General features: G+C 39.2%; 1 long non-coding RNA gene across 1 annotated transcript in view; it reads right to left on the bottom strand.

Annotated features, from left to right (window-relative positions):
* Positions 1-568: 568 nt before the first annotated feature.
* LOC123327866 overlaps positions 569-16,030 on the bottom strand; it is a 30,335-nt gene continuing 14,873 nt past the window's right edge. Inside the window, exon 4 of the long non-coding RNA XR_006542543.2 lies at positions 569-698. This is a non-coding gene — a long non-coding RNA (uncharacterized LOC123327866). The remainder of the gene's footprint in view (positions 699-16,030) is intronic.

Here is a 16,030-nt window from a genome sequence, read left to right as displayed (position 1 = left end):
AAGGCAGCAAAAGATAATAGAACATTAATAAAATTTTGGAAGCTAAAGAGTGGATGGATGAATGATAACTGACCTAGTGGACTAGAGAAAGCAGAAACCTAGGTCAGCAGAGGGAGAAACCAAAATGTACACAGATTTGCATCACAGCACTGCAGACAGACTCAGGAAGTGGAGGGACTGATATACCAATGAATGTAGAGTTAAGAGGGGCTAAAATCAGGATAGTGGGTTTAAGTCAGCGTAGGAAGAAGGTTACCTTGGATTCCCCTCTCATTCCATGCAGCTAGGGCTGCCCTCTCCCATCCCAGTAGAAGAATAGAGAGGACGAACTGGAGGGACTGTCTGCTCTGAGGGACACAGGAAAGAGTTGGGAACAGAAACATCTATTAAAAATGGGGGACTAAGTCTATATACTTCCTCCATTCAGCTCCCACTTAAAAAAAAAAAAAAAAGAAATCTAGGGAGGAAAGGAGCATGAAAACAAAAATGAAAATGTACAAAGATGATTTTTACATAAAAGCTTCACTCAGTATGATAATCTCCAGGTCCATCCACGTTGCTGCAAATGGCATTCTTTCATCCTTTTTTATGGCTGAGTAGTATTCCAGTGTATATACGTACCACATCTTCTTTATCCGTTCCTCCATCAACAGACATTTAGGTTGCCTTCACATCTTGACTGCTATATGTAAGTAGTGCTGCAATGAACACAGGGGTGCATATATCTTTCCAAACTATGGTCTTCTCCAGATAAATGCCCAGTTTTATGTATTCTGATACTTTAAGATAGATTTTTATATACAAGTAAATATATATTCACAACCTTAAGTCAAAAGTAATATGCTATTTATTTATCAATAAATCCTTCTGTCACATAATTAGTTTGAAGTAAATTTATCCACATATAAGGTGACAGTAGTGGTAAGGAACCTGCCTGCCAATGCAAGCGACGTGGAGACTGGGGTTCAGTCCCTGGGTGGGGAAGATCCCCTGGAGAGGCACATGGCAACCCACTCCAGTATTCTTGCCTGGAGAATCCCACAGACAGAGGAGCTGGCAGGCTATAGTCCATAGGGTTGCAAAGATTTGGACATGACGGAAGCAACTTAGAACATACCACATACAAAAAAAAACCAAATTTTTGTTTACATAACAGAGTCATTAGGATTGAATTATAAATGAACTTTGTAATCTAAGCTTAAATAATATGTCTTCTAAATTAATACATTTTTACTTAAAACTATTTCTGTAGACTATCTATGTAATAAAAACAAAAAATTGAAGTTCTTAAATGGATTTGTCAAATGATAAGTGACTGTGAAAGGAATTCATAAGTCAAAGTATTCAAGAGACAGTGGGTTATAGGATTAATGTTGGGGATTCCAGAGACCTTGCCATTATGTGCTGGTTGCATTCTGAAAGCCCCTTAACAACACCAAAGTCTTTCTGTTTACCATTACAGTCATGTGCAGTCAGTCAGAATCGCATTCTGGTTAAACTCTCTAAGCTTCAGTTTCTACATTTAAAAAATGAGAGCTCCTTCCCAAAATTGTTAGTCCCAGTAAGTGAATGAAGTGGCTAACAGTGATTAGGCATATGATCAGCATTCAATAAATTACAGATGCTTGTGTGTGTACACTTACAATAGATATATATGCCCAGAAGAAACACACTAACTCAAATTCTCATCATGGTCTAATTAACTGATATCACAACTTCCCTGAGAAGAAAGAAAACACAAAGTTAAAAGAAGATACTACTCATCAGTAGTATCCTCTCAAAAGAGAAGATACTACTCAACAAGCTCAAAAGTGAAGACAAAACAGGGCAAAGACATACTCTTGCCTGAAGAATATTTAAGATAAACAAAGTATCTGCCAATAACATAAATGCACTTGCTGTTGTCTGAACTAACACGCACCTGAAGACCTCATACCCAGAAAGCAGTCAGATAGAGCAGCAGAGTAAGACAAAAGAAGGAAAGACTGAATCAGAACCAACATCCAGAAGGTTGCTACCATGTAACCAAACACAATCACTAACTAAAATACAATTAGCCACAATCACAGAGCCACAGCATGGCAGCAGCTGAGAGGGACCCAGGAGCCCACCTAAGGAGCTCCAACACTGTGCAAGAGGCAAAATGAACAGCCCAGGTGATCTGCCCAAGGTCACGCCTGATTAGAAGCAGAGGCTAAATCTGAATTAGAATTTCCGGTTCATTGACCTTTCTTGTTTAAAAAAAGAAAAAAGTTGATGTGTAGGCATGGAGGAAGCAGGCAGTGGCGTGGGACAGCTTCCGGAGTATACAAAGAAAAGGTTGCTAACCCTGCAAACAACATGTGCTTGGCTGGCAATAAGGGCCAAGGTTGACAATGCAGAAAGTCTTTCCCCTAAGAAGGAAAACATTCTATGTTCTTCCTGCTACAGGAGGCAGAGTAAGACAGCCCTGCTTTCTAAAATGACCACTGCTTTCAGATATGTTTTCCACATACCCTTCAGAATGGAAATCAGCCCAGATCCCTTCCTCGGAAGAGTTAAGCACAGAAGCATCACTCGAATGGAGCGAGCAGCTTGCAGAATGGCTGCAATGAGTTGGTTCCCTCGTAAATAGATTGAACATTATCGCTCTGCTTCATACCCTCAAAGGAACTCGGTCCCGTGAATGGAATGGTATATTATAACTGGCATAAAATAGGCCACCACTTTAGTTACAACACAGGATTGTCCAAATAAACAAGCATTAATCATGCACATTATGTGGAGCATAATGCTTCAGAGAGCTTCTGCAAACAGCTCCAAATGAACTCGACCAAATTATACCATCTGACAGCTGTTCTGTGACCTGTGGGAAATGAGTTGGTGGTCTCAGTCCAGTTCCTAGTGGACAGGTGTCCAAAGCACAAAAACTACCCTCACAATTGGGCCTAATTAGCAACCTGGTTGTTGCAGCCGCTGTAAAACCTGGAGCCCATATCTGCGCTGTGTTGTCGGAGGCCCAGCTCGACATCGGGTGGCACACGCCGATGGCTTAGTGCACGAACGCTAGCATGGCGCCTGCACACAATGTCATTGCTTCAGGAGAAACAGAACTGGGTCCAGGACTGGCTCTCTGCCTAGCCGAAGATGTCAGAGACAGGGCACTGCTTTAATCCAGGGAATGAACATGTTTGTAACACTTAAAGGTTACAAACTCACACCTTTCACGAGAGCAGCACACGTCTATCACACCGAAACTCAGATTTCACTGGATTCCCAACCATTCCTCCAAATCTTTCTCTTCACCTCATTGCCTTCATTGAATCCTGCCTGTTTCTGAGGACACAGTGTCCCCTGCAGCCTTCCCAAGCGTGCCATTGTTGGTCTCCAAGGAGAACACAGCTCAGCACCAAGGATGGGGAAGGGTTCTCCTCGTTCCTGAATGTCACTTCCAAAGCCACTTCTTCCCAAACCTTGCAAACTCCGATACCCAAGGCATTCAGCTCGACCCCTACCAATTGGCCTTCTAGCCAGTCCTCTTGTTCAGAAGCTTAGAGCCTTCCTCTCTGAACCTCTCTTCTGAAATCATCAATGGTGGTTTCAACACCCACTTGGGTAAACCACAGACACTCTGGCTCCTCAGCCACACACTCCCATAGCTGTTCTCCAGGCTTTGTCATTACCAGATAGGGCACCACCTCTAGAAGTCAAAATTCAAATAGTACTCTCTTGGACCACAACTGGTCATTTCTAGCTCCTTCTGTTACAGTGGCCTTCTCCACGACTCTTCCAGAGCATGCAGACCAATCCACTGATGCACACCTTTCCCACTATTCTTTGACTTCCCTTCCTTGCTTTTCTCTCATGTCATTGGTGCCTCTCTCTTATTGGTGCCTCACATTCCCTCATTCTTTACATCCAATCGAACATCAAGTCTTGTCAACTTTATCTTTGCACTATATTCACTCATTCATTTCTTACCATTCTATCCCAGCTTCTGGCTCACAATATAGACTCAATAAAATAGTATAAATAAACTATACTTCAATAAAGCATGTTTCCAGAACAATAAAAGGATTGATTCCATTTATATACCATTTTAGAAAATACTTGGGCTTCCCTGGTAGCTCAGACGGTAAAGAATCTGCCTGCGATGCAGGAGACCTGGGTTCAATCCCTGGGTTGGGAAGGTCCCCCGAAAGGGAACCCACTCCAGTATTCCTGCATGGAGAATCCCCATGGACAGAGGAGCCTGGCGGGCTACAGTCCATGGGGTCACAAAGAGTTGGACACAACTGAGTGACTTTCAGTTTCACTTCTAGAAAATACAAAATTACAGGACAGAAATTAACTACCAGAGTCTGGGAGAAGTGGTATAGCACTGACTATACAAAAGGCACAAAGAAATTTTTGAGAAAGATGGAAATATTATACATATCTTAAATGTATTATACAACTGTATATTTGTTAAAACTCATCAAACTATACATCTAAAGGGTGAATTTTACTGTAAACTCTCTAAAATCGATTTTTTTTACAATTCATTAGTTTTACATTTCCATAATAAAAACATGTTTAAAATGAATGCCAGTATCATGCAAATGCTCCTCAGCTTCTATTTGTAACAAACCATATACTTAGACTGCAAATGCAAGGATGCAAGGCAAAACAAGGCACAGACTGCGAGCATATGTTACAAAACACATTCTGACGAAGGACTTGTGCTAGAATATTATATATAGAGAATTTCGCCACTCGAGTATGACAGACATATGTTTCATATGTCATCCATGTTTCATAAGTATATACATATATGTATATGTGTATATGAAATCTTAAATGTTGCCCTAATGAAGTTTCATGGAGCAAGAAAAGTCTACCAGAAAGCTTTTGCTAAACTGAGATTTTAGTTTCTTCTTTTTTTTTTTTTAAAGATTTTAGTTTCAATAGCCTCTTTCTACAAACAATAATTCATGATATCCCAAATAATTCCAAGCTTACCCCCAGTCCTTATTTAAGAGCTATTAAGAGAAAACTTTTCATTTTTATAAAATTTTTATAAAATTCATTTGGATACCAAGTCATCTTGAGCTATACAAAAAAAAGAAAAGAAGGATATAGAGTTCATTAATTTGCAATCTGCCCCCAAATTCCCACACCTAGAATGACACCTTATATGCAAGAGCTACTTGGTTGCTTGCATTTTTCCTAAAAACATGAATCCTATTGGGTATATAGAGGCAAGTCATAAAGCAAATCTGAGAAAATACACTGTTATTAATATGCTCTGAAGAATTAAGTCTGATAAACATGTGCTTGTACCAAAAGGTGCCCACTTTCTTGAAGACATATGTAGTATCTGTAATTTTATCTTAGTGCAAAATCATATAACTGTGTCAGTGTAAATAATATCATGCCCTTTCATAATCTTATAGAACTGTCTGTAAGATTACCAGGGCCATCACATACAGCTGTGTCGGTTGCATATTCAACAAAAGCATGCAGCCCAGGGGGTGAAGATGTGCTTTGAAATCCAGTCCTTACTCTGTTGCAAACCTTGTGTCAACACTGATGGGAAGTGACACCTCTTTTCCTAATTATCCTCCTAAATAGGAACCTTTATATAATTTGTGAACTCAAAGGATACACCTTTTTTTAACACACACAAAGATACTATGAATACTTGAAGAGGTCCTAAGGACCATTACCCTATCTTAAAAAAAAAAAAAATCTCAGAATAACCACTCATGCTAAGAATTAAATACTCCAAGTTCTTCTCCATTCTTTCAATATATCATATATAGAATATCTCTGAAAAATATAGGTAGAAGGGAATATTAATTTTGCTTTAAAAAATGACTGAATTTAAATTGCCATGTACATAATCTATATCATTCCAGTCATTAGTTAATAAACAAAAATCCCTCTAATGCATACAAAATTCAATTCTTTAAGATCTTCCCATCTTCCCTAAGGATGGTCAATTTTTATTGCTCTCACTGAGCTGTGAAAACCTGATCATCCTGTGTATACAGCAAAAAAAAGGCTGAAAATAACAAAAGAAGATCATATAGAGAATTCACAGCCAATTGTAATTGGCAATACATTTTGCTTAGGGATACCAGATAAAAATATTCTAAACATATGCCACAACTCTCATCCTGCCTTCAGCAACCATGACAATGACTTCTAAAATCTTTTCTTCCTGATGCATCTATAAACAATTAGCATCTCTTTGTTAAACACTAATTGCTCTTCTCACACAGCTGTGCCACTGTACAGCTCAAGAAAGAGGGCCTGTGTTAAGACAGTTATTAATAAAATAGTGCCATAACAAAATGAAAGGGCCTAGGGACTTCAAGAAAAACTGGTCTCCCTAACATCCTTGGGAAACTCAAACCATAGACTACATCTTAAATGCTGAGTTTCTCTTTGATATAAATCTTTAAATATAAATATAAATCTTAAATATAAATCATCTTTTTTTTAATATAAGTCCATATTGGGAAACACAAGAACATAGAGATTGACCTCCTACACTGTTTGTGGGAATATAAATTGATGCAGCCACTATGGAAAACAGTATGAAGTTTCCTTAAAAACTAAAAATAGAGTTGTCATATGATCCAGCAATCCCACTCCTGGGCATATATCCAGACAAAACTATAATTCAGAAAGATACATGCACCCCAGTGCTCACTGCAGCACTATTTACTGTAGCCAAGATATGGAAACAATCTAAATGTCCATCAACAGATGATTGGATAAAGATGTGGTACATTTATACAATGGAATACTACTTAGCCATTAAAAAGAACAAAACAATGCCATTTGCAACAACATGGATGCAACTAGAGATGATCATACTAAGTGCAGTAAGCCAAAAGAGAAAGACAAATACCATATCAATCACTTATATGTGGAATCTAAAATACAGCACAAATGAACTTACCTAAGAAACAGAAACAGGCTCACAGACATAAAGAACAGACTTGTGGTGGCCAAGGGGGAGGAGATGTGGGATGGGTTGGGAGTTTGGGATCAGCAGATGTAAACTATTAAATATAGAATAGGTAAGCAACAAGGCCCTACTGTACAGCACAGGGAACTATATTCTATATCCTGTGATAAGCTATAAAGGAAAAGAATATTAAAAGAATGTATAAACATGTATAACTGAATCACTTTGCTGTACAGCAGACATTAATACAACATTGTAAGTCAACTATACTTCACTAAAATAAATTAAAAAAAAAGAATTTGACGTTGAGAACATGGCCTTTTGAGTTAGATTACATGGGTTTGAATTCCATTCCAGCTTTTCAACTGACAACTCTGTGACTGGGGCACATTACTCAACCTTTCTGGGCTTCAGTTTCCTCATCTGTAAAAGGGGGCTAGTGAAAATTCATAACACTTTGAGGACTACATTTTAACACCTGTAAAGAGTTCAGAAAAGTGCCTTGCGTGTAGTAAATGCTCAGTATATATTAGATAAACAATATGTCACTATTTTTTAATTTTGGGGGGAGCTGCAAGGGCTTTCTCTAGTTGCAGCATGCAGAGGTTACTCTCTAGTTGCAATGCATATACTTGCTGTGGTGGTGTCTTCTCTTGTTGCAGAGCATAGGCTCTAGCTGTGAAGACTTCAGTGGCTGCAGCCTGTGGGCTCTGTAGCTGTGGCTGGCGGGCTTAGTTGCTCCACGGCAGGTGGACTCTTCCCAGAACAAGGATCAAATTCGTCTCCCCTGCACTAGCAGGTGGATTCTTAACCACTGGACTACCAGAGAAATCCTGTTTGTTATTATTTATTGATGTATACCTTCCCTTTACCAATGTGTTCGATTTTTTTTTTTTTTTTTTTTTTTTTTTGCTTTTCAAATTTTTTAACTCACACTTGCAATCTACCCACATCCTCAGTTACTGGCAAAGCTGAGGACCAATTTTAAAGTTCACACAAACTACTCATTAGTATTTCAATATCACAATGGCTAAAGCAAAAGAAAAGAATTGGAGGAGGGGAATAGTCGCTAAGGGCTAGCAAAATTCATTGAAAATCTCAAGTCAGTTCTAAATCTTAAGAGTTTTTCACCCTTCAAAGTGATAACAATACAGAATGACAACATTTCCATCCCTTTCTACTTGAGAAACTCCAAAAACTGTTTGTCCCAAAAATATCTTGACGTGTTAGAAGTTTTCAGCTTCAGGAAATGAAATGTTCTACAGTAGAGGATTGAGATATCTGCAAATCTGACATGAAATTACTTCACTTACCATAGAAGAGAAGTACTCTTAAAGAAGAAAAGCCTGAGATAAAGCCCCTGTGTATTTTAACCCACATTTAGTCTCTATCTGTATGTCCCTCAATCATAAAACTTATTTGGTAAATTCAGTAACCAACAATATAATTTCCACATTGAATCACTCAAGCTACCTCTGTGTGCTAGTAACTAAATCTCTAACCAATAGTGGCTTAACAGGAAACATATTTAATTTTTCACAGAAAGACTAAGTAGGTAGCTTATTCCTTCCTCACTTTCTGCCATCCTCAGCAGGCATATCCAGCCTCAGGTTCGCTGCCTCATTGCCACAAGGTGGCTGCCTCCACTCCAAATCACGTACTCACATGGGTGCTAAGTCGCTTCGGTCGTGTCCAACTCTCTACAACCCTATGCACTACAGCCTGCCAGGCTCCTCTGTCCATAGGATTCTCCAGGCAAAAATACTGGATTGGGTTTCCATTTCCTCCCCCAGGGGATCTTCCTGGACCAGGGATCAAAATTGCATCTCATTCTCCTGCAGTGGCAGGCAGGTTCTTGACCACTAGTGCCACCTGGGAAGCCCACAAAGTGGCATATTCCAAAAAAGGAGAGAGAAGAAGGAGCTTCCCCTTTGGCATTGCTCTATCTTTTCAAGTAACACCCCTCACCTCAGCCCAACAGATTTGACCAGAACTGCATCATATGGCCACTCTCTGCTGCAAGGAAATGTGGGAAAGTAAATTCCTGGTATTCTCAGCCTTTTTCTTGAGAAGAGGTAAAGAAAACTGGCTATTGAATAGGCAACAGCAGCATCTTCCACACGTACCCATAATGTTCTTTCCCTGATTTTCCTTCTAGAAAATTCTTAATCATCCTTGAGGGTTTATTCCTTAGCCATCTGACACTTCTACATACATGTGTACATAAATGTGTCCCACATTGCACCGTGATTGTCATTAGTGCTGTTTCCCTACCACACGGTGAGCTTCTGGAATGGGAAACATATATGGTAACTACTGTAAACCATGTCTATGAGAATATGGTTGAAAAAATAATTAGATGCAATTATTTAAACTATGATGATAAACCCAGTCCCAAATGATCATACATATATTGTGTTAGATTAAACAGTATATAAAATCACCAAATAATTTTCTGAAAGACATGAAAGAAACTAGATGTAGTTTAGTTTGATTGTGTTGATGATCACCTAGGTAATTAGATGGAGTGGATGGAGGAGACTGGCTATGATTCACAGGTTGTTGGAGGTGGGTAGTGAGTACATAGGGATTCGTTATAATATTTTATTTACTTTTTTGTATGTTTGAAATCACCTACAGTGAAATATTTTTAAATGCTTTCCTAATTCAAAATACTAGGAAATTTTTTAAAAAACAGCAACAATTTAACTAGCTGCCCTAGTTCACCAATACCTAATTTCTATATATAGTATGTGTGATACCATATTGATTATGGCTTAGGGCCCTGGTTACACCCACAACATAGGGTAAAAGAATCCACTTGCCAATGCAGGAGACTTGGTAGACTCAGGTTCGATTCCTGGGTCAGGAAGATCCCCTGGAGGAAGAAACGGCAACCCACTCCATTATTCTTGCCTGGAAAATCTAATGGACAGAAGAGCCTGGCAGGCTACCATCCAGGGGGTTGCAAAGAGTTGAACATGACTGAGCAGACATACATGCATACCTAGTTCACTAAGAATAGAAATGAGACAAGACTGGGCAAGACAAGGTGCTATATGGAATTTGCCCAGCAGCCTATAAGTAGAAATTTATTCCATTACAGTTATGGAGGCTTAAAGTCCAAAATCAAGGTGTCAGCTGGTTTGGTTTCTCCTGAAGCCTGCCCCCTTAGCTTGAAGATGGTGCCTTACTGCTATGTCCTCATACCGTCTTTCTTCTGTGTGTGCATTCCCGACGTCTCTCCCGGTGTCCAAACTTCGTGTTCTAATAAAGACACCAGTCCGATGCGATGAAGGCTCACCCTAATGACCTCATTTTTACCTAATCATGTCTTCAAAGCTCTACCCCCTCATGGACACATTATATGTTTTAGGGGTTGTGGCTTCAACATATGGCTCTGAGGGGAACACAATTCAGCCCATAACAGCTGCCATACTCAGCAATACTACATCATGAACTAACATTCTGGGAATTTGTCTGACAAGTCAGCATCACTCCACAAAGCTGGAAGAAAAAGTCAGCCATTACAACAGGACAAGGGTGATGGAATGCTTCACTGCAATTAGCTCCCTACAGATTCCAGGCTTCCAAGAAATCAAACCAGGTCTAAAAGAGATTCCACCTAGAAGAAAACAAGACTTTTCCATGGAGAAGGGCTGGAAAGGAAAGTCTCACAAATGGTGGCATACAGTTTCCCATCCAAACCCAATGAACCTGCCAGAACTTGGATAACAAATGTCTTTGCTTGAAGCACCTTATCCCATGCAGAGATTGGAGGCATGCAGACAAAACACATCTTTGCCTGCAACCTAGGCTGCAAATAGTCAATACAAACCCCTCTGTGTACCATCTGCATTAACAGAGAGAGACGCAGGACACTTCCTGCCATGAGAAACAACACAGCTTACCCTCCAGCACCCCACAAGTCCCCAAATGGCCCCCACACATGTTGTCTCCATCTGGATTCCCTGCCAACATCTTGTTCAAGGGTTCAGTCAGAATAAGCAGGGCATTCTGTTCACAGGTGGTTTGGTTTGTCCCATTCCAAATGGTCTAGGCACCTAAACAAAACACAGCACTCTGTCCTCTCATACCCTCTCTCTCCCATCAGTCTGCCAATGAGAGACAATTCGTGGTGGTTTAATTAAGGTAGCACTGTTTTGCCACCTTAAATGAGGTTACATTTCCCAGGACACACTCGCCAAAGTCCCCCAATCCCCTAACCTTTATGACAACTTACTTTACTCCAAGGTCTTGGCTAAGCTGGCATCACTGTCGGCTACAAACCAACTGAAGCCTGTCAGACCTGCCTCATGCTTTATCTTCACACATCAGCTGAAACACGAGGAAGACTTCTCTGAAGCAACAATGCACAAGTTTGTACATCCATGTAACGACCTGCCCAGCCTTGTTCAACACCTGCTTTCAGATATACTAATTCTTAGATTTTCCTTAGTAGGACTTATTGCCACCAAAGGATTCTTGGTCCTGCATTCATCAGACTGACATAATAAGCTACACATTCTCTGTTCATAAGGCCACTGGCACTCCTGTAGCCAATAAAACCCCCACCATTTTGCATTCCCACATTCCCCCAGATGCCTAGTCCAAAACAATCCCGCCAAGTAATATCTTTTTCTTTAATAAAGTACTTTTTTTTATGGTGCCACTCAACTTGCAGGATCTTAGTTACCCAAAGTACAGAGTCCTAACCACTGGACCACCAGGGAATTCCCCCACCAAGTAATATCTTTAAAAAGCTAATATGCAAGGGAAAATTGCAATATGCACTGGAAATTTGCAATATGCACTGAATAAAAAAATTTGCAATATGCAGAGGGTCTCCAGGACACATGGGGAAAAGGAAGAGAACTGAAGGCTGTAATACTGGAGAGAGCCACCAATAGCCCAGTAGTTCTAATGAGGGGAGAAAAGAAAGAGTTCTATGGGAGAGACAATGGGGTGACGAGCCTAGGAACCCTCCACAGAGGTGTGAGACATAAGATGGCCTTATCCCCAACTTCCTCAACCACACTTTGCTCTCAGGACATTTCCCCTCATGCTGTCCAGATTTCAGCACAGAGGCCTGGACATAAGGAACCTCAACTTTGACCAAGGGAGTGATGGGCCAAGGCAAAGGACACTGTGGGAAGCCACTACAGACCTTCAGTGAGACCATGGAAAGGACCTGCACTTTGAAATCAGGCAAATTTGGTTTCCATCCCAGATTCTTCTACTTACTATCTCCATAGATTTGGGCAAATTACTTAACTTCCCTGAACCTTCATGTTCTTACATGTAAAAGGGATAATGCCACCAAAAGGTTACTTAAAGGATGAAATGAGATATGTTTTAGATAAAGTGCCTGCCACATTGTATGGTTTGATAAATGTTTTCCCTTCTAGAAAGTCTCCTGAAAGCCAAGACAAAAAGAGGAATAATTATCACATTCTTTCATTATCTAATAACCTGTTGCTACCTAATGTCCTGTTACTATCTAATAACAAGAATATATCAGTATCTCAGAAGAGACAAACTTTCCTTTAATACTAGAACCCTGAGATAAATCATTAGGTTAAAATGTATTAAATTAAGTAAGACATTTAGTTCTCCTGTCTGCCACATTCCAATAACTATGGAGTTTTTAATAACTGTGGAATATAACCAAAAGCTCGGGGGTTAGGGAAATGTAGCCATTTATCTTTTGCAGCCTTCTTTGGTTCTAAGTGTCAACACCGTCAGTGTAATATAATGCACCAAAACTAAGATACAGTCCAGCTGTTCAATTTCTTTAATGACCCTGTGTGACTTCCATAATTATCAACCATGGTTCTGAACTGTGGTTACACAGTCCCCACCCCAGTTCAAACAAATCAGAATCTCTGGAGGTTGGACCTAGGCATCAGTCTATTCTAAATCTCCCTGGATGATTCTAATGTGCTGCCAGATTTGAGAACTTCTGCTCTACAGTATCAGCAGAAAGGTGGTGGTGGAAGTCCCTGGGAGAAAGAGAAGACTGCTGCCACCTGATACAGGGGCTGCCATGGAAGCAGGTTCCAAAATTGGAACAAAGTTCATAGCAGAAGGAGATTAAGAAGGATTTGGGCAAAAGGAAACATATACCGAGAAGTTAACAGAGCTACAGAAACACCTTTCTTGCTTTTTAATTTTACTGAAATAAATGCAAAAAGCTGGCTTAAACTCAACATTCAAAAAACTAAGATCATGGCATCTGATCCCATCACTTAATGGCAAATAGATGGGGAAACAATGGAAACAGTGACAGATTTTATTTTCTTGGGCTCCAAAATTACTGCAGACAGTAACTGCAGCCATGAAATTAAAAGACACTTGCTCCTTGAAAGGAAAGCTATGACAAACCTAGAGAGCATATTAAAAAGAAAAGACATCACTTTGCTGACAAAGGTTCATACAGGCAAAGCTATAATTTTTCCAGTAGTCATACGGATGTGAGAGTTGGATCATAAAGAAGGCTGAGAGCTGAAGAATTTATGCTTTCAAACTGTGGTGCTAGATAAAACCGTTGAAGAGTTCCTTGGACTGCAAGGAGATCAAATCAGTCAATCTTTAAGGAAATCAATCCTGTATATTCACTGGAAGGACTGATGCTGAAGCTAAAGCTCCAATACATTGGCCCTCTGATGCACAGAGTCAACTCACTAGAAAAGACCCTGATACTGGGAAAGACTGAAGGCAGGAGGAAAAGGGGGCAACAGAGGAAGAAATGGTTGGATAGTATCACCAACTCAATAGACATGAGTTTGAGCAAGCTCCTGGAGATGGTGAAGGACAGGGAAGCCAGGTGGGGTCACAGACTCAGACATGACTTAGTGACTGAACAAGAAGACTTAATTTATAATGTTGTGTTAATTTCTGTAATATATATATATTGCTTTTTATGTTTTTATATATATTTTGTATGTTTTTATATATATTATAATGTTTATGTTTTATATATATTTATAATGTATTAATTTCTGCAATATATATATTGTATGTTTTATATATTTTGTATATTTTATATACATACTATATATAGTATATATTTATGTTTTTATATATTTTATATATATATAATATATATTTGGGGGTTTTATATATTATGGTTTTAGATAGATAGATATAGTTTTTCTGGGCTTCCCTGGTAGCTCCAGATGGTAAAAAATTGCCTGAAAAACAGAAGACCCAGGTTCAATCCCTGGGTTGGGAAGGTCCTCTGGAGAAGGGAGTGGCAACCCACTACAGTATTCTTGCCTGGAGAATGCTATGGACAGAGGAGCCTGGTAGGCTGTAGTCCATGGGGTCACAAAGAGTCAGACACAACTGAGTGACTACCACTTGCTCACTCATATTATTTTTCATGTTTTCTCATTATGGTTTGTCATAGAATATTGACTATAGTTCCCTACGCTATACAGTAAGACTTTGTTGTTTATCAACCCTATAAATAATAGTTTGCATCTACTAATCCCAAACTCCCCATCCATCCTTCCTCCCCTCCCCTCCCCTCCCCTCTGCTTTGGCAACCACAAGTCCATTCTCTGTGTCTGTGAGTCTGTAAAAACACCTTTCAAATTTTATAACTGACACTCTGTTTAATGCTAAAAGAAAAGGCAAAATAATTTAACTAATAATTTAAATAATTTAATGAAAATAACTTAAGTATCTCTCAATAGAGAAATTGGTAAATTATATTTTATAGAAGTTTAAAAATACAGGAATTAGGTCTATGTGTGTTAACATGGATAAATCTTGAAAACATACTGAGTTAAAGAAAACTGTTGAATAATACACACATTATAATACCACTTAAGTAAAATTTTACACAAAAAACAATATTATATAGTATTGTACATATATAGCATAAGTATAAAAGTACAGACCTGACAGGTAAATAGGATAATGATTACTTCTTGGGCAGAAAGACACTAGGAAAATTGAACAATTTTCATTGTAATACATAAACTTCAACTGGATACTTGTTCAAGGTGAGGGACAAATATTAGCCATAAAAGACATTCTTGGAAAAACTAGGGAAAGTTTAATATGGACTGAATGCTAGATAATTTCATCACGTTACTGTTAATTTTTTGAGATGATGTTTTTATTACTTATGTAGACAATAAATCTTAATTATAAATCTTACATGATGCATACTAAAGTTGAATGATGTCTATGACTTACTTTCAAATGGTACAGCAAGATAAATGTGTTGTGTGTGTATATACGCACACATACACTCAACAGATAAAATTATCCTAGGGCTTGTTAACTAAAAAGAGTTGAGAAGTTCCTATGCGGCTGCCTGAAATAACTACTACAATGGTTGTTTCTCAGAGATCTGCAGATGAAGGTTGATGTTTCCAGACCCAAATCCCCAGCAGCAGAGGGAAGGCCAGAAACCCCAGGCTCATTTCTCTAGTTGAGCCTACGCTTGGATGATTTCTACTACCTGCAGGACCAATCTGTCTGCTCAGCACACTCTGCTCTCTGCCATTAGAGCTCCAATTAACACACAGGGCAATTTTCTGTTTATTTGTCTCTCTCCCCCACCAGTCCGGGAACTTCATGAGGACAGGCACCATGTCTGTCTTTTTGCTGTTGTCCTTCTGGCACCTAATATAATGCCTGGCACATAGTAAGTATCTAATAAATATTTATTTAATTAATCTTCTTCCAAGGGGAGGACGCCCCATCTCTTCTCCTTGTCCGCCCACCCACACCACAAGATACAACAGATTCCATAAATGTGCCCCTTAGAGTTCATTTCTGGTCAACAAATGCTTGTCAAAGTGCTGTGTGCACTGGTGAAGCTGCCACAATCCCTGGGTCTACCCAATAGCTACTTTAAAAAGTGTTTATTTGCAGCTATAGAAAATGTTCATCCTAGCCTCCAATTTAAAGAAATTTAAATTAAAAAAAAAAAAAGAAAAGAACTGTAAAAAAAAAAAAAAAAGTTCGCCTAATGTGATTTGATTAACCTATATATTCTTTACTCTCCTGCTCATCCAAAGCATTTACTACCTCTCTGAAGTTCTAAGGTCAGTGTTAGGCAGACACAATCCT

Source organism: Bubalus bubalis, chromosome 10 (genome assembly GCF_019923935.1).
Source record: "Bubalus bubalis isolate 160015118507 breed Murrah chromosome 10, NDDB_SH_1, whole genome shotgun sequence".
Taxonomy (NCBI): domain Eukaryota; kingdom Metazoa; phylum Chordata; class Mammalia; order Artiodactyla; family Bovidae; genus Bubalus; species Bubalus bubalis.
This window is presented reverse-complemented; position numbering and strand designations above follow the sequence as displayed.